Raw genomic sequence first — 18,581 nt, forward strand, 5'->3', positions numbered from 1 at the left:
ACATGATGATAGGGATGACTGCTCTAAGGCAAGTCTTGTGGCAAAACGTATGCTCAAGAAAAGGGGGTTGATTTTTATAAGACTTTTATCCTTACTTGCCACATGGCTACCGTTGGTAGCATGTGAATTTGGCAGCTCATAATGGTTGGAGTATACATTTGTCTAACACTAAGATCCCACTTTTAAATGGTGACTTGCATGAGGAAATTTATTTAGTGCAGTCTTGTGGTTCTGCTCAAAAAGGGCAAAAGAACAAGGTGTGCAAGTTGAAAAAGGCTTTGCATCATTTAAATCAATATCCACATGTTTGGTGTGAGGAGATGCATGCTTCTTAGGCTAGATATTGTTTTGAAAATAGTCCAATTGAAAGCTTTTGATAGGTCAAGCATGTGACATACTTTTGATCATTGTTCTCTAGGTTGATGACATCTTGATCTTGGGACAAATGAGGGATATATTGTGGATTTGAAGGTTGATTTGATTGCCTCTATTGAAATTTGAGATTTGGGCCTTTTGCATCATTATTTGGGCGCACAATTTAAGTACTGTGATGGAGGTATCACATTTGTGACAAACAAAGTACATTAAGACATTATTGCTTACTTCAGTATTGAAGATTGCAAGTCTATTGCTACTTCCAAAATAACAAGTTTCAATTTTACTCTTCATAATGCTAAAAATCACTTCAATTTCACTCTCTATATGCAAGCTATTAGATTCTTGATTCATCTTTTGCATTACTCTTCATAATGCTGCAAATCACTTCAATTTCACTCTCTATATGGAAGCTATTGGATTCTTGATTTATCTTTGCATTACAAGACTTGATGTTCTGTATATAGTCTTATAGGTGAGCAATTTTTTCATAGCCCAAGGTCTAAGCATTGGAAGGTCATTGACTGGTCCTTTGGCTACTTAAGTGGCACTTTATTGCTTTAGGGTCCCCATTTGTTAAGGCATTGGATCCCCATTTGTAGGATGTAATGATGTGCACGGGTGCTTTGTTGGTTAAATTGTGTTTTTTTTGCACTTAGTTTGAGTCAAAATATTATTATATGCCCAATCTAAGATACCTTGTCATTTTCCTTTAGTCAATGGATTGTTAAATTATAACTTTTATGCCAAAATATTATTACAAAGCTCTAAGATTTTTTTTTCCCAAACACTTTTTCATATTGTATATCGTTTTTGCAACAAAAAACAAAACCTTCATATTTTGCTTGTGATCTTGGCATTTACTTTCTTCATAAAGCATGTGGCTCTTGAATATGGCAAGTTTCTTGTCAGGCAGAGAGCCCTTTAGCATCGCACCGTGTCCATAATCCTACTAACAACTATGGATTGTGTACATAATATCCATAATGTTTTGTGAACGTCATGTTGGTTCCTTGCCAAATATAATGTTAGTCTCCTGCAATATTCTCTAGCATGACACACACATATTCAAGACCCACAGAGGCTTGCCTTCACAAGTTCCTAAGTAAATCAAGCAAACTTGTGCACTCTACACGTGGTCATGGGAGTGATTAGAATCTCTTACATTGTCAATTAGGTCATTTTTAGGTTAATTTGTGATAGGGGGAATGTGTACACCCTTTGTGATAGCGGATAATTGTGTCTACCTCACATATGTTTTCAAGGGAAAATTGTGTGAGTGCTCTATGTGCAACAAAACTAACAGGGGGATTGTTGGGATGCACGACTAGTTGCATCTTGTGTGTGAACCTCATTTCCATGTCATGTGCATATGTGTCAATAAATGTAATCAAGTCCATGTGTACATGTGATGTGGACAACCTTGGTCAACCTAAGAGGTGGCATGCTTAGAATGTGCCATGTTATGTATTCTGCATTTATGCCACCTAGTTGTACTCTCTCTAGTTCTACAATAGAGAAACCTTTGTACCAGTGTTAGAAAAAAACGGGGGTCTAGTGTATTTTAACCGGAGAAAATGATAAAATCTTGATAAGATTTTAGCTTGCCTTTATGAAAACCGGTAAATTTACACAAGTTTTAGTGTAATTACCGGCAAAAGCTTCAAATTTTGACTTGAAAACCGGGAGAATTTCAAGTTTCCCCTTATTTTTGTTTGGTTCGGAAAAATGTATTTTTCTAGCCCTGCTTTGTACACACAACATAATGCATTAATCTATTCTCTATTTTCAAGCAACTTTTTGATTAAGTTTGTGCATATTGTTATCTTAACTCTTAGTTATGTATTACCCAAGAACAGCTTATTAGATTTTCCGTCTTCAATTCATATCACATGGTGGGTGCTGAAGATATACATCTCATGCTTACAAACGGGTTTCTATTTCCCCTTATAAATGTGAGACATATCCAAAATTTCACAAAGACCAAGATTTCTATTGGATGGATGGTTAGATGGTGGTGGCTTTCAGATATATCTTTGACAATGGTACATGGAAGATCCAAAAGGGCGCATTGATTTTGCAAGGTGATTCAAGTGTGGCACTCTTTAATTATTATATATTACATGGTGCCAAGCACTTCTTTGTGACATAGCTAGTTGGGCCATATGAGCCACAACAAAATGAAGTTACTTTCTCATCTAGTTTATACACCTATGTTCAAATTTTCATGATATTAAAGTGCATAAGCATTGTGTCTAAACCATCCCATACAAGCTTATTGTACGAGATTAAAGTTGAGAAACTAGATCTAGTGCATTTAGTTGTGTGCATGCCTAGGTCAACCACATCACTAGGTGTTGTTGTGTAGAGTCGATGTATATAATTACCTTCATAGATGGTGATAAAGTTTAGGCATATCCTATGGCTCATAAGCATGATGCATATTGTGTAGTTCCAAGCTGGTTTTCTCTCATTTAGAATCAATGAAGCAGATAGCCTAAGTGCTTAAGGATTGATGATTGCAAAGAATATAGATACAATGTTTGGAGTCTTACCATAGCTCGAGAGAGATTTTTCGAGCAAACTAAAACCCGAGCAAAAATTGGGAACCCGTGTCAAAGAATTCAACCCATCTCTTGCTCTGAACCCATCACATCAACAATAGTTGAGTACCTAGCAATGTTCCAAAAGAGAATGAAGCAACTCCTCTAGGTTGAGCTCCAACTTGGAACCACACGACTCCACTCCATACTTGCCCCACAAAGATTCCCACCACTGTTGGCAGTTATATCCTTTCCAAATTGGAGGGGATCAAAGCCATAGTCATCGGGAAGCAATCCGTCAAGCCATTCAAGATCGACAAGGTTGTCACCTCCCCTGACCCCAGGAAGCCACGACTTCTTTCCAGAGGGGAGGGACCGAGCATAGACCTACGTGGCCATGAAAATGCCATTGGAGGGGGTGAAGGACGGGCAGGGGCAAGACTTCAAGGAAAAAGATGTTCATGAAAAGAACAGACATAGGGTGGCATTGTGCAAAGAAGAGATGGATGAAGAGCTTGCTACAGCGGCCACAATAACTACACACAAAAACAAACTTGTCAACTACCTTTCCTCACTCTTTCACCTACGAGTAAACTCCCCTCTCTCTCTCTCTCTCTCTCTCTCTCTCCACACCTTTGGCCTTAGCTAGCAGGCCTCAGCCAGGGATGGCATCTCTCTCTCTCTCTCTCTCTCTCTCTCTCCACACCTTTGGCCTTAGCTAGCAGGGCATCTCTCTCTCTCTCTCTCTCTCTCTCTCTCTCTCTCTCTCTCTCCACACCTTTGGCCTTAGCTAGCAGGCCTCAGTCAGGGATGGAATTTCTCTCTCTCTCTCTCTCTCTCTCTCTCTCTCTCTCTCTCTCTCTCTCTCTCTCTCTCTCTCTCTCTCTCTCTAGGGTTTCGCCAAGGATCTGCTGCCGCAACTCCCCGCTAGGCGCAGGGCAGCGCCTTGTGGGGGGGTTACGTTCTAGCTTCTGCCCCCCTCACGCCAGCACAAACAGTGTCGGCCCCGCTCTGTCGTCCTCGGCACTCTGCCCAGCCCGTCGAGCAGCACACAGGCCTTCAGCAGCGACAGCAGGTCACCGACAGCCTGTTCGAAGTTGCGGCCTCTGTCATCCTCGGCCCTCTGCCCAGCCCGTCGAGCACCACACACGCCCTCAGCAGCGGCAGCAGAGCACGAACAGCAGCAGCCACGGTCTCTATCGTCCTCGGCAAACCCTGTCCACTGACTCAACCCACCGTCTTGGACCTCAATCACTTAATCTTAATCTCTTCATTTCTGGGTTACGTCTTTTGACCTGCAGGCACCAGTTCGCACGCAGTTTTGCAACAATGACTACTCCTAGCACTCCGGCTTCATGTGCTCGCAAAAGTTTTCTTGCTGTGGCAGCTGCCCCTAGGAAGGACTCCTTCGCCCGCCAAGAAGCCAGAATCTCGGCTCTTGAGACCCAAATTCAAGAGCTCGTTAGGGAAAATGTAGCCCTCAAGAAACGCCTACACAAGCTCGAGGTCACAAAGGAAGAAGAGAGCCAGGATCTCGTTACAAAAGCACGAGAGGTTGAAGCCTCCATTGCGGAGTCTGTCACAAAGGTCCAAAAGGAAGTCCGAGAAGTCACAGAAGGCATCACACAAAAAATCGGCACCGAGTTAAAGGCCGCCCTCCAAGAACGCCAGCTACGAGAATCCCTCGGTCTTAAAGTAAGGATCGGAGGGCTCCCATCACCATGGTGCACCACTGAGGACACTCTCGAAGAAGCAATCATCAAGCTAAATGACATATTGCAGCCCATCACTATTGAGCCTGACACAGTCTCTTGGCTCAACGACACAAACAGACGCTTGCCACCTGGGCAATGCACACTTACCTTCAAGGACAAAGAAGAGCGGTTGAGGCTTTTACGCCAATCCCGCCTCCTCAAGGGAACGAATTTTTGGATTGCTGAGGAGTTAACTACAAACCAACTCAAACTCAAAGCAAGCGAGCTCAAGAAAATGCACGAGGCTCGTAAACAAGGAAAGTGGGCAGTCTATCGAGATGGGCGAGCTCTCATTCAGGATTTTCGAAGTCCTAAGAAGACCCCGTTGCTATCGGCAACAATAACCACTTAGGATTTTTTCCCCTTGTTTTTTTTTTCATTTTGTCCCCCTCCTTCCCATTTTAGGTTACGCGGCTCATGTGCCCGTTTGTATGACCCCCTTAAAAGCTAGTACTCCCACGTCAAGTCTTTACACCAACCAATTGAGTTGTACCAGTCATATGATGGAGCTACCTTTGTCATTTGTGTATTTGGTCCCATAGGTCATATTTGACCTCCGAGGATGATAATCAATCTATCTATCTATCTATCTCTCTCTCTCTCTCTCTCCATGTGTGTGTGTACCTCTCTCTTTGCATTTTAACGCAGACATGCCATCCCCTTAAAGATGGCATCTCTCTCTCTCTCTCTCTCTCTCTCTAAAAAAGAAAACAAAAAGAGCAACCTTGCTCCAAACAACTTTATCTAACAAGATTTTTAGGTACGTTGGATCGTATTATCAACACAATATTCAAAATTACATGTTGCTAATGTTCACAATTGAGGAACAAAAATGGGATTTCTTTCTACAATGCACTCGCAGCATGGGCGTTCACAATATTCAAGCACCCTCACCCTCAACTTACAGAGCTTCTAATTAGTACTCATATCTTCAATTTTGTGCTGGCAAGTTTGTGGCCAACTTGGAGTCAATTGATAGGAAAGCAGACCTCGAGATTGATTGCTTCTCTAATGTACAATAGTATACAGGGTCTACTTCAGACCTCAAGATTGATTGCTTCTCTAATGTATAGTAGTATGAAGGGTATACTTGGTTGATGAGTTGGCTTCTTAGTGCAAATGAACTTCTCCAGGCTTGGCAACTAATTTCTTTCCATAGCCGCACCACCGTTATCACTCGCAGTAGGTAGTGCACCACCCCCTCCCGTAGCTGCCTCTCGCAGACAACCCACTTGCCATTGATGTCACGATAAAAATGTTCTTTTGCATTACTTGAAAAAAAATTCATAATGTCACAATGAAAATGTTCTCTTGCATTACTTGAAAAAAAATTCATTCAAGGTTGCTTTCAAGCTTTTGACCCCTATTCATGATCTTATTATACAATACCACCAGTAGAGCGAGAAAAGACTGAACGGCGTAGAGGTCTACTAAACCATGATAATCTACTAAATTCCCATCACTTTTCGTGCACTCTTCAATCTCATCGCAAAGCAGGTCTTTGTTAAGGATGTGGTAGAGGATATCATGATCCAAGCCATCATGCATGTGCTTCTTCTTCACTAGCTTGCCCACATTGATGTGGCGTAGATGGAAGGCCTCTGGAAGAAGCGATGTTGTGGAGGTCTTGCCCGTGTGTGGCGTCCCCATAACCAACACATTGGGCTTCCGTTTACCCACCACCGTTGTTCATGCATTCTTTTATCTGCCCACCACGATCCCAACCATCATGCAGGTGCTTCTCCTTCACTAGCTCGCCCACATTGATGTGGCGCAAATGGGCGGCTTCTACAAGCAGCAATGCCATGGAGGTCTTGCCCATGCCTGGCATCCTCGTAACCAACATGTTGGACCTCTCTCTCTCTCTCTCTCTCTCTTGCACGTACATTGTTTAATTTGGAGTAGATATCTCTTCATGGCACTCCCTCCGGAGTACCTACCTCCTCTACCGCACGTAGTCGTGCATTGCTAGAGGGAGCAAGTCATTCTTGTGATGGATTGCCATTGACCTTTTATACAAAGGAACCAACACGTTGGCCCTCTCTCTCTCTCTCTCTCTCTCTCTCTCTCTCTCTCTCTAGTGCAGCCGTTTTTTGACCTAGTAGACAACAGTTCACTCTTTTGATCATAACTTCTTCATCCGAACTCCGATTTGGGTGATCTATAGCCTCAATCGAAGAGCACCACACCCTCTGTGCATTGATGTAACGACAAAAAATTTAGAGTTATGGAAGGTATTTTTGTAACAGCATTTCTGAAGTGAACAGGTTCAAGAAAGTTGACTCTTATCTCTTATTTTACATGCAATGTCTTCCGGCACTCGCAAGGGTTCTTCTTCTTCAACAAGGTCCACAACCATTGTGGAAAAGGATCCAAAATCTCCTAAGTGTGAAGATAGCAACACAAGCACTCAACCAACGACATCGAAAACGATGATCATGGCATACTTGGTATCATTACAAGAGACCATAAACAAACAAGGCGAAGACTTACGCGCACTTGCAATGGAGAATGGCACGCTAAGGGTACTTGTGGTTGAGAATGAGAATCTCAAGAGGATACTTGAGATGCAATGCAACTTGAAGAGGAAGTCAAAGAATGTAAACGCTCTCTTGTGGACTCGAATGCTTTGAAGGAGCGCATGAGCAAAGTAGAGCATGACCATGTATTGAAAGAGGATGTATGCGACATGAAAGATGTATGCACTATTAAGCAACAAAATATGCATCGCAAACCCGGGGGATTCACTCTATATACAAAATGGGATGCCACCTATGAGCGGACAACTTTAATAAAACCCCTATATACGACTCATATTAGGGAATACGACCCCCCTTTCTATGCTTATACGACAATCAATGTAGAAAACTATCATAACCCTATCTTACATATAAAATTTAGGTCTCACATGATCTAATAAAGTAAAGCTAGTCAAAGAGCATGTAGCATAGTGATTGGCAATGTACTAAAGAACCACTTCTGTTTATAACTAGATGTACCATCAATGTGTCTTAGTTTGACTTTCGAACTATGTGCCTGTTCACCCTGCACTCTAGCTACTCGTTCAATGTTGACCCATCTAAATTACTCAGAAAACATGGTTATAAAGTTGTGTTAGGTTCTTTGTGTAAATTTGCATCTATATAAACTCTTTATAGCTTTCATCCCTCAACAATGAGCTATAATCACAAAACAAGCAGTTGATAGAAAGCAGTGTTAGTTCTTACATGTATCTTTGTAGCTATTGACTCACAAATTCAAGGGCATACTCTTTTGAGAAACCATGATTTTGAAACACAAAAACTTCCTCTCATTTTTCTCTTTTATCACTTCTCCCCCCCATAAAGATGATACCCCCTCCCTTATTTTTAAGCTTGGGAGATAAATTATTGGGGGCCTGCCCCTAACCGTTATACGCTTATGTAACTTGTAAAAAACTCCCCTCCCCTACATTTATGTGGTGCGGTAAGTTTTCCATGGTGAATCCCCTGGGGTCGCAAGGCATATGAGGGAAAGAATAAGAAAAACATGGAGATCTTTCACAAAGAAAATGTGCCCAAGGAGGAGGCAAATAAGGATGTGCAACCTATGAGGCCGAGTTACAATTGGAAATATGTTTTCGGAATTGCAATGGATACCCATTGAATGCAGAGGTTGACATTGATGAAGTAACAAGCAAAGCCGATGTTGTACTTCTTGTTGAAACTTGGGAGCATGATACACAAAGGATTTACGGCTTCGAGGATTACAATGTACATTCATTGATGTGGTCAAAGAATCTTAAGTAACGAAGAAGGCAAGTAGGGGTAGCATGTATGGTTAAGAAAGGATTGGAGGATTTTGTATTAATTGTGAAAGATAACAAGTACAAACATTAAGTATGGCTGAAAATTATGACACAAAAAAGAGTACCCATTTTTGTAGCCGGTTGTTGCATTCCTCATCACGATTCCGCTTTTATGCTTGCATGGATAGAGATCAACCATTTTTTGATTTAGAAGAGGACATTGCTTATTTCAAAGGCAAAGGTGGCTTCTTTGAAATGTTCAACAGTGATTCAAGCAAACACAATTATATATGTAAGAAAAAGAGGGAAGGGGGAGGGGGTGATTGTTGCACTAATACCTTCTTACAAATCTGTCATGACCAATGAAAGGGAGATTAGTATTTGTTCAACATAGCTTGACTAAATTACACCACAACACATCACAAGAAAAGCCACCCCAATCACTGTCTTAAAGCCAGGGGAGTCCTCTCCACCCTGTCACCCTCTTACAGTATGTGGGATTTATCGCTAAATTGATGACAACACCCAGAGACAAGCTATCAAGAACTTAAAAAAAACACCAAGACACTTACACATCATTGTTGTCCATTACTTCATGTTGGAAGAGAGACAAAGTATCGAAGCTTACTCCAAATCCACCCTCCTTGATTCAGCAAATGTTGGGCTTACACTAGTAGGAGAGATGATAGATTTCCTACTCTCAATTGAATGATCACTCTCTCTTACAATGGCATAGAGTTCCCTAATCACCCCTAATACAACACATGCATATGCTTAAGACAATGAGCTTCCACTCAAGAGCTCCTTCTAGAGAGGTTGAGCTTGGATTCTCAAGCTATAGCATAGTGCTCTTGCTTATGGCTCTCTCCATTTGTGCTAGCTACACCCTCCTTTTATAGCAATTTTTAAGGCTAGGGTTACTCCTCTAACCATGGTTGGGTTAGATTTTCAGCACTTATCTAATTTCTTTTGCTTGGAATTATCAAGAAGTTGGTGTGGATAGATGAAGAAGAGAGAGAGGAGAGAAGTGGAGGTGATAGGACTTTTCATAGTAGGTTGGCGTTAGTAAATTAGTAGAGTTAGTATTTTTATTGATTTACAAATGGAATTGGATATTTACAATGGGAGCGGAGTTTGATCATTAACAACCAAGTAAGGTTTTTAGTCATTCCACTATCTGTGAGAGAGAAACACAACCAAGAGACCCTAAAAGTTCCCAATCTTCTATGTCAACATGGAGGTAAGAGCATTGCTCCAAAACAACAAAGTGACTCGTACTTCCCTGGCCTATACTCACATGGATGTAAGAGCATTGGCTTAAAAGCAATAGAATGAATCCTAGAATCCATCCACTCTCTACATCCACTAAGAAGTAAGAACATTGGCCCTAAGTGAACCCTAGGACTACCCTAAATTTAGTATTGAGTCTACTTGAAGGAAAGAGTGTCATCTCACGACAACCAAGGCTTTATGTCAACACTTATGTTCACATGGTGATAAGAACAATTGGTTATAACAACCAAGGGACCCTATGTGTACATTGTGCTATGAAGTAAAGACTACTTAGAAGTGAGAGCATATGCTCAAATAACCAAATAAATTCACATTATGAATGTTTGATTATCTTTTTTTAAAAGTCCTGTCACTTAAATGTTAAATCTATGCATTAACTCTATATCTAAGCACTATGTAATAGGCCATACACTTTGTTTAGAAACATCTAAACACTACATGAAAAATAGAGATAGACGATGGTTTTCACCACAATCTATCATTGTTTATGTATCTAAAAAATAGAAAGAGCTCAAGCTCTTTTTTATTTTTATTTTTGATGTGTAGCCTACAACTAAACACCAAATTACTACTCTTGATACCTTCACATTGCTTGAGGGTAGCCTTGCAGTTTGTGTGCAAGGGAGTTGTACTCCCGAGGTGATAAGCTACCACATTCTATAGTATGCTAGTATTGATCAATTTCAAACCAATCCATTTATGTAGTGATCGACACACTATCGATCAATAATTGTATCAGTCGAAACGTAAGCACATATGTAATGGTTTTGAAAAGGGTGAAGTGTCTTCGAATAATAGGACCAAATAATAGAACCAAACGTATGAAACATCCATTATTTACGTAACAACAAAAGCATAAGAAAATAATTCTTAAGAGGCATATGAGAACTTGAACAAGTACTACTACATAAAGGTTCACCCAATTAACGATCACATAAATAAAGGTACATATTGGATCTTTTTAACTTCTATTAATTAATTAGCGTGCAAGATTTTGCGCGAATCTTCAAAAGGACGTGCGTCTACATTCACACGTCGCATGAAGCCTTTTGCTTGCTTCGCCACCAACGTAGAGTAGAGGTCTGCGTCGTTGCAATCAGCTCTTCACCCTCCTTAGGCCAGACGTACGCCGCTGAGGTCGCCACCTTGCTCCATCGCAGGTCTGCGTCGGTGCAATCAGCTCGCCACCCTCCTTAGGCTAGATGACCCTGCTCAAACCCGCACAACAATGCACCTGAGAGATGGGCCGACCAGCTCTTGCCATGTAGACCCGGAGGACTCTGATCATCGTCCATCGCATCACGCAGTAGAGCGATGCTGCATGCTCTTACATCGTGCGCTTTGCACACCTCCATCGCCAACGTCTCAAACTAGCAAACTGAAAATGCGAAAGAGACCATACACACACATTCCTGCCATGCCCTACATCTCTACACGTGCTCCAACTCCACACTGTCTCCTGTCCGCCCTGCCACCTGTAGTCCTAAGCGAATCCAACTACTCCTGTCCTCCTCAAGCACAAAAAATCGCCTCTCTCCACACGTCATCTCTCTCTCTCTCTCTCCCCACACGTGCCATCCTCTCTGTTTTCTTCCTCTAAGCCATACCAGCATCTCCACAAATTCCAATGAAAAGAAATAGAAAAATGATTAGGGACACATATGGCATAAATCAACTTGCTCATTTTCAAACCTCTCCTAATCAAGTACATGTTAAACATATGCATAAATAACAGGTTAATTGATAACATCATTTGAAACTTGCATAATGTGTACTTCCACAAAAACTCTATTTCAACTAATCAAATATAATCAAATATGTGGCTATAATCTTTTTTCCATTTGTCTTAAAAGGATAAAAGGAATCAAAGGAGATCCTTTGGGAAAAATGAGAAAGCAAAAGGACATATTTGAGTTTGCTTGGAGAGAGAATGTTTTGAACTTAAACAGATGTAGCTACGATTTTGAACAAAAAGACAAATGGGGGTAGAGGTGGCTAAATCTGATCGGATGCGATTTCTCAATCAAAAAAGAAAGAGGTATGTGGAGAGAGCAAGTGGTGGAGACTCACGAGAGAGATTTTTTTCTCATCCACTTTGCTTGGCAGCGCAACAAATACCATTGAAGCAGCTCAGAACACATTGAAATCTAGGTCGGTGCGCACAGAAGTGGGGAGGGCATAAGCTACTAACAAGGACCGAGGTGAGATGGGGCGAAGCCAGTGAAGAAGTGGGTTAGGAGCATAAACTGGTAGGGTAGTAGGAGAAGTGTGTTCTCTCTCTCTCTCTCTCTCTCTCTCTCTGAGTTTCGTAAAGAGGTCAAGGAGAGCCGCGTAAGCTGCAGATTGAATCAAGATCTCAAGGGGGCAAGGCAGATTGAATCAAGATCTCAAGTGTGCTCTCTCTCTCTCTCTCTCTCTCTCAGTTTCGTAAAGAGGTCAAGAGAGCCGCGTAAGTTGCAGATTGAATCAAAGCTGGAGCAAGGTAAGCTGGGTTACTTTTTGCGCATACCCAACTGCCTCGGCAAATGGTGGAGATTACGTGCAGGAGCAGAACGAGCAAGAGAGAAGCCAAGCTCCAATCGACTCAAGGGGTGGTGTACTAGCATTGAGCGCATCTCTTGCAGTTGTGCGTGCACCTAGCAAGGCAGCTCTGCTCCTCTCTTGTTGCAGGTTTGCAACTCAGTGGTTGCGGGAATCATCACAGAGGGGAAGCGCCGAGGCGACGAATACAATAGAGCGCGTGCATTGGCTACAACTAAGAGCGTAAAAAGTTAAGCAACTGAAAGAATCTTTACAACAAATTAATTAATGAATGCAAGATAGACCCAAGTATGTGTCCCTAATCTTTTTTCTATTTCTTTTCATTGGAATCTGTGGAGATGCTGGTATGGCTTAGAGGAAGAAATCAGAGAGGATGGCACGTGGGGGAGAGAGAGAGAGAGAGAGAGAGAGAGATGACGTGTGTGAGGATGACGTGTGGAGAGAGGCGATTTTTTGTGCGTGAGGAGGACTGGAGCAGTTGGCTTCGCTCAGCACTACAGGTGGCAGGGTGGACAGGAGACAGTGTGGAGTTGGAGCACGTGCAGAGATGTAGGGCATGGCAGGAATGTGTGTGTATGGTCTCTTTTCCATTTTCAGTTTGCTAGTTTGAGACGTTGGTGACGGAGGTGTGTAGAGCGCACGATGTAAGAGCATGCAGTATCGCTCTACTGCGTGATGCGATGGACGATGATCAGAGTCCTCCGGGTCTACATGGCAAGAGCTGGTCGGCCTGTCTCTCAAGCGCATTGCTGTGCAAGTTTGAGCAGGGTCGTCTGACCTAAGAAGGGTGGCGAGCTGATTGCATCGGAACAGATTTGCAATGGAGCAGGGTGGCGACCTCAGCGGCGTACGTCTGGCCTAAGGAGGGTGATGAGCTGATTGCAGCGACGTAAACCTGCACCCTACGTTGGTGACGAAGGGAGCAGAAGGCTTCATGCGACGTGTGAATGTAGGCGCACGTCTTTTTGAAGATTCACGCGAAATCTTGCACGCTAATTAATTAATAGAAGCTCAAAAGACCCAGTATGTCCCACTATTGAAGAAAAGGCAACTTTTTTCCAATATTTGTTTCTATAAAAGACTTGTTTTTCCTCTCATAAAAAAACACCATTTTGTTAAGGTGTATATCAAATTTTATAGGTATTTTATCCATGACTCGCTGCCAAAAGCCAAAAATGCATTAAAATATTAAAACATATAGTCTTCCGCTTGTCTAAACAATGGGTGCCCATAATATAATTAAATACATTATACGCATTAAGCAAAATTTCTTGATGCAAAGTTTTCCTCAACTACGGATATACCATGCATGTTTGGAGGAACCATCACTAGAAGGCAAAAAAAAAAAAAAAAAAAAAGGCTTGCCAAAAGATAAAGTAGATTTGGACAAAAAAATGTCACTATGGACAAATTGTAATTTTTTGTAACCCACAGGACACCATCCTTAGGAAACTTAGGATGCTACATTTTGCCCAAATTATAGTCTTCATATATATATTTCAATGGTCCCTTTTTTTTTTTTTTTTTTGGGGGGGGGGGGGGGGGGGGGGGGGGTTGGGGGGGTTTGGGGTTGTGTTTTAATGAAGAAACGATATCACACTTATACAAGTGTAGCAAACTAGCAATACTCAAATGACCAAAATGTGGGTGCTAGAGTTTTGCATCAGAATGTGCCTTGGAATAAAAAGTTGCACATGTAGAATCTTCCACACATTTCTTGTAAGCATTGAGATTATATATATCATAAAACAAAGTTTCAGATGTCACATCTGTTACCATGTACATGTGGTAGTGATGTGTGTGAACACACTTAGGACCACCGGGGCATTTTTTCCCTCACTAGGAGGGTTTTACCCCCGTGCAATGTATATATGCCCATCACTCTAGGGTTAACTAATCTTTCCATTGCTCACTAAGTAATACACTCTCTACTGTGTGCCTTGAGATTTCTTTATCTTCTCTAAGCAGTGTGTGTTTCCCTACAATCCTAATCCAACAATTGGTATCAAAGTAGGTTGCGTCCTTCCGGGCTTAGTCGCTAGTAGCTCTAGCACACGCCACTTTCTCCAATTTCTGTGAGCTTTGGTGAGCGTCACCGTCGTGAATTGTTGTTATCAACTAGTGATTAGGTTATGTTAAGGTTCGAAAATGCAAGGTTAAAGAAGATGAAGGGCAAGGAACAACTGTTTCCTAAGCTCAGCATGCGTTACTATGGGCCTTTTCAAGTGCTTGACAAGATCAACGATGTGGCTTACAGGCTGAAATTGCCTGACGCGTGGAAGATTCATAATGCGTTTCACGTGAGTCTTCTAAGACCCTTCGTGGGTGATGTGCCAGATGAGGATCAGCCAGAAGTTGAGGAACTTGATGAGATCCTGGTACTTGAGCAAGTTTTGGCACATAAGGACAGAAAAGTTAAACGACAAGCTGCAAGACGCTACTTGGTGAAGTTCAAGAACTATCCGCTTGTGGATGCAAAGTGGATGTAAGAGCATGAATTGTCAGAGTCACCAAATGTATTGCAGCTTTACCTTGAAACTTGTGGGTTACAACCTACTTATGCCCCAACCCAACGTGTGCAAAGGAGGGGTAATGATAGGGCTAGCGCATCAAATGTACATATGAATTTAGTGTAATAGATGGAAATGACAAAAGTATGAAGTTCTCATTAAGTCATTTGTATCTATGTGTTACGACCTTTCTTGCGGATACATGCGATGATAAAAGAGTGCTAACAACACAAGATCATCAGTGGCGTGTATTTATGGTATGCAATTGAGGACGTTTGCGATTTCAAGAGGGAGGTATGTCACGAGGACGTGGCAACTGTTAACTATGTCACGAGGACGTGGAAACTGCTAACCTTAGTTGTTGGTTTCTTTCCAATGATTTTTGTTTTATTTTTGAGACCCTCTTTTTGAAGTTGCAAATGGTCGGACATTGTATGGACAATGTGAACGGTAGTTTCACCTACAGAGACGGGAAGTTGGTCGACACTGGAATTTGTATAGTAAGAGGATGTCTAGGCTCAGTTCAAGATCATGTAGTTCCCTCCGTCGCACTTAGCAAGTTGGTGGTTACTAGGAAGTGAACTCAATAAAGGCATAAAGTCAAGGTGGGACCAGCAAAAGAAAATACCCGACAGTTGGGCCACATTGCGTTTTTGGATGAGGTCCCAATGGGGATAGATGGCCAGAAGACCGGTGGGAGCCCAATGAAAGCATCTCCTAAAAATTAGGAAATTGCTATTTTGGGCCATGAAATGTGTTTGCATCATTACCTTCGGAATGACAAGGGGAACATTTTAAAACTTTGCTGCAAAGTCAACTGGGAAACCAGTTGAGAGATTTTTAGGCGGCAACCCAAAATGGAAAATGACATGTAAACGCGCCAAGTGGCACATTCCTGAGCACTTTCCTTATGCAAGAAGAAGTGGCGCTGAATTTATAGCTGTCACAAACTATTGACATATCAAAGCCCTGAAGAATGGAGCCAACTTGCAGATGTCGATCGAGGGGCCTAAACCCTAAGAAGAGCAAGTAACAAAAGAAAAAGTCCTACCAACTTATGGGGACCCCATCCAATGGGACCCAAGTGACATAAAGGATTAGAATAAAGCTAGACCCTCACACACACATAGCATGGAACTGATGACATGGTAGATTTTTGAAAATTACGCTAGCAGTGCTGACGTGGCAGGCTGTACGGATTTTCTCGTTTTGAGTTGACTGTTGACATGGAAGTTGTACAAAATTCCCTGATTTATGCTGGCAGCGGGCGCAATTTTTGGGCAAGCAATTTTTCGCGAGCGCTTTTTAAGAATCGGGCGATTGGAGTCCCAAAAGATCCTTTATCTACCCATCTCTCTCTCTCTCTCTCTCTCTCTCTCTCTCTCTCTCTTTTGTTTCCTCTATCTGTCACTCTCGATCTCTCTCTCAACTTCTCTCTCTCTCTCTCTCCAACTAAAATTTGATTGTAGGTTCACGACCAACTTACATTCAAACAAAAACCATCTTGGATGCATTCAATACACTATTCTCAACCTCTCTCTCTCTCTCTCTCTCTCTCTCTCTCTCTCTCCAACTAAAATTTGATTGTAGGTTCACGGCCAACTTACATTCAAACAAAAACCATCTTGGATGCATTCAATACACTATTCTCAACCTCTCTCTCTCTCTCTCTCTCCAACTAAAATTTGATTGTAGGTTCACGCCAACTTACATTCAAACAAAAACCATCTTGGATGCATTCAATACACTATTGATAAGACAAAGAGAAGTTCCTTACACACAATTATGGTCTATTTCATATAGCAAACCCCAAATCTATGTGCTCCATTACATCAAAAGTAAATACATATGGGGGGGCGGGGGGGGGGATACATCATGGGTGAGGTGGATGAAAGAAGGGCGATCGGGAGCCATATGCTCCGGGAGAAAACAAAGGTCGTGCCAACGGGGGTAGTGCACTAAATGGTCAGGGAACTCCTCCAAATGGCAGAGGGTACGAACCATATGTGGGGGGGGGGGGGGGGGGGGGGGGGGGGGGGGGGGGCTATAGGTAGTGAAAGAGGCAATGGATCAACTCTAGGCGGGGCCTCAGATGTGGAGGCACTGAATGCATTGGGAGATGGTCCACTTGCACGCCATACAAAAACTGGGGCCGTGAAAGTAGTATATGGAGCTGCTACTACTGCCCCGCCCTGACTGCTGAGTGGTGTCAGCAAAGGTGGCTCCAGCGGATGAATCTGCTCTGTCACCTGCTTCGATTGCTGAGTTACGTGAGCTCTGTCACTCCTACGAAACATCAATGTCGAGCCTAAATTGGAAGGTAGGCGCTGAGCCGGCTTTAGACAAGCACTGAAAATTGACCAATCCTTCTCACAATTGATGCAATGCTTGCATAGTAGTAAACATTGTGCTGCCAATGTCTCCACTCCTGCAAAACAATCCAACATAGCATCTCCCATGTTTGTGAAGGTACCTAGTAGCTGTCTACAAAACAACAAAAATATTTAGATTTTTTATACCTCTAATTTTATAGGAACATGAAGAAAAAACATCCAATAAGTTTCTAGCACCTGGCAAACACTGGACTCCTCTCAACACCTCTACGATAAGGCCTGCCCATACCATCAAGCGTCCATTGTGTGGAATCTGTACCTGGTAGCTTCTCCCACAACATGTTGTCATATGCGAAGAAGCTACGTACATTTGCTGCTATCTCTCCATCCGTTCGATCATACCTCGGAAGCCGACACCCACCGGTTCTAGGGGGTGAAAAAATGACTAGCAACAAAGTACCAACCTACGAAATAACATTAAAACGTTGATATTTTGAAATGTGAACGTCAAAGATACTATTCAATACAAAAAATAACATACCCCTTCTACATAGTCCTGAACAGTCGTGCAACTACACTCCAGCAGCCGTATGTACAATATCCTCAAAAAATGGAAATGAGCTCCCTTGCCTTCAAAGTGACAATGGACAGATGTTTTGCACGACATGTCGCCACAACCATGCCATCAAACAAAAGAAACTCGGTTGCTAGAAGGAATGCAGCATCCACAAGCTCACTATCCCATTGGTTCCATAAAGGAACCCCACCCGTGCTAGCTGCATGTGGCCTAGTGTGTAAGAGAAAGGCCATGTACATCAAACATACGCCACCCAATCTCAAGCTGGGGTTCATCTACCCTGTTTCTGCTAGAGAGCCCAAGAATCTACGTAGTGACTGCATAGAAGTGCATGCAATCTTTGTTAGCAATAAGCCAGATACAATCACAAACTAGAGCAGAAACTTCGCTCATAGGAGAAACTTACACAGAAAAACAGCAGGAAAAGAGTGAGGAATTTGGCAAAATGGACAGCGCTATCGCGTCCGGAACGGCCCAAAACCCCAGTCTACAATGTCAAAGTGCTCAAATCCGACCTCGGATGAGCAGTTTACGGCCAAAACAGGCTCCAAAAACCCCAAAAACACACATGCGGCTGTTCCTCCTCTCTTCTCCACGTTTTTTTCTGGTCTTCTCTCTGTTTTTTCAGTTCCCACACTTAGATTTTTTAGTTGGGCACCCTTGGCCTTTTAGATGACCTCAAACGGACCCCGAACATGCCAAAAACTGACCTCGCAGTGCATAGTTGTCACCTTTTTGCATCATTCGCACACCTGGCACTCAGCTTTTTTCCAATAATGCATCTCGCCACCACGTGAAGTGGCCCCCAAAAGTGGTCCTAATGATGACCTTTCTGCATAACTCTCACCAGAAAACACCCACGTTGTGT

At 42.5% G+C, this 18,581-nt stretch overlaps 1 pseudogene; it reads right to left on the minus strand.

The window, feature by feature from the left end:
- Window positions 1–2,959: 2,959 nt before the first annotated feature.
- Window positions 2,960–4,192, minus strand: LOC147437629 (chlorophyll a-b binding protein CP24 10A, chloroplastic pseudogene; annotated as a pseudogene).
- Between the last annotated feature and the right edge of the window lie 14,389 nt (window positions 4,193–18,581).

This window comes from Adiantum capillus-veneris, chromosome 17, assembly GCF_014529385.1.
Source record: "Adiantum capillus-veneris isolate H3 chromosome 17, ASM1452938v2, whole genome shotgun sequence".
Classification (NCBI taxonomy): domain Eukaryota; kingdom Viridiplantae; phylum Streptophyta; class Polypodiopsida; order Polypodiales; family Pteridaceae; genus Adiantum; species Adiantum capillus-veneris.